This window comes from Oratosquilla oratoria, chromosome 7, assembly GCF_046742065.1.
Source record: "Oratosquilla oratoria isolate Oo_2021 chromosome 7, ASM4674206v1, whole genome shotgun sequence".
NCBI lineage: Eukaryota > Metazoa > Arthropoda > Malacostraca > Stomatopoda > Squillidae > Oratosquilla > Oratosquilla oratoria.
The window spans coordinates 59,250,461-59,252,446 of record NC_134783.1 but is presented as its reverse complement, the minus strand read 5'-3'; positions in this window follow the sequence as shown (position 1 = coordinate 59,252,446).

Here is a 1,986-nt window from a genome sequence, read left to right as displayed (position 1 = left end):
ACACACACACACACACACACACACACACACACACACACACACACACACACACACACACACACACACAAAAACACACACACACACACACACACACACACACACACACACACACACACACACACACACACACACACACACACAAAGGATATAATAGGTAAATGCAAAGAGCAACCTAAGCTGTTCTATCGATACGTAAATGTTAAACTTAAAAACAAACAGGAAACGGTAAAACTACGCCAAGGGAATATAGAATACACAGAAGAATTGGAAATGGTCGAAGTCATGAATAATCACTTCAAATCTGTCTTCACTAGAGAAAAAGCACAATATTAGGACGAAGGAAATGAAAGGCGATTTTCCCCCATGAGCGAGAAAACAATAACAAAAAAAGAAATATTGGAACATCTATCAAACCTTGACGTCAGGAAATCACATGGCCCGGATGGAATTACAAATTGGATTCTAAAAGAATGCAAAGGAGAACGGCCAAGATACATAACATAATAAGTTGCTCACTTAAAGAAGGAAAAATACCAAAAGACTGGAAAAATGCTCACATTGTACCAATATATAAAGGAGGAAATAAGGAAGAACCAACTAACTACAGGCCAGTTTCACTAACAAGCACTGTAGCCAAAATTTGTGAGAAGATCATCAAGAATAGATGGGTAAAATACCTGGAAGATAATAATATAATAATCCCAAGACAATTTGGGTTCAGACAAGGAAGATCATGTACCACAAACTTGATGTTTCTATTGAAGATTAATAGACATAGTGCAAGAAAGGAATGGATGGGCTGATTGTGCCTTCCTGGACTTACAAAAAGCTTTTGACAAAGTACCACATAAAAAAATTATAAAAAAAAAACTGAAACATATAGGAGGGATACAAGGGAACCTACTAAAATTGATAAAGGACTTCTTTATTGGTAGAAAGGTGAGAGTAGTGCTTAGAGAAAAATATCAAGATTGAAAAGAGGTGATCAGTGGAGTACCGCAAGGATCTGTATTGGCTCCAATAATGTTTGCTATTTATGTGAATGACATGGATGATGATGTGAAATGTTACATGAGCTTCTTTGCAGACGACGCCAAACTGTTAAAGAATGTAAAAACTGAAAAGGATTGTGAATCACTGCAGGAACACCTGAATAAGGTATGGAACTGGAGTCAGAAATGGGAAGTGGACTTCAATATTAACAAGTGTAGCATAATGGAGTTTGAAAAAAGCAAAAATAGGATATCAGGACAATATAAAATTGGAACCAAGGAGGTAAAGAAGAAGAGCTCCGAAAAAGATTTGGGTGTAATTATCTCAAACGACTTGTCCTATGATAAACAGATAAACAAAATTGCCGGAGAATCCTACAACTTGCTTATATAAATAAAAGTGGCATTTACATATTTGGACGAAGAAATGATTAAAAAGATATTGGTCACACTGATAAGGCCTAGACTAGAATATGCGGCGACATTGTGTGTGTGTGTGTGTGTGTGTGTGTGTGTGTGTGTGTGTGTGTGTGTGTGTGTGTGTGTGTGTGTGTGTGTGTGTGTGTGTGTGTGTGTGTGTGTTTGGTGACTATAAACTTCAATCTACTAAACTTCATTTCCTTTACCTGTGGGAAGACGGGAGGAGAGTTCGAGTCCGCAATGGGGCAGGAGGAGAGGGTGTGCGAAAATTGGGGACAAATGGGGACTGGAGGGGAGGAACGATGGGGAGGGAAATGATGTGGGGGAGAAGAAGGTGGAGGAGGAAGAGGGATGGCTGGAGGGGAGGGCATTCCTACATAAAGGTATGGAGGAGAGTGAACAAGAATATAAGGAGGAAGACGAAGAAGAAATGGAAGAAGAGGAGGAGGATAACGAGGAAAAGGAAAAAGAGGATGGAGGAAGGGTGGAAGGGGAGAAGAGAGGAGGAGGAAAGTAGAACGAGAAGGGAAGGTTTGTTGGGGAGAAGACTTCAGGATTGGGTGAGGGGAACAAT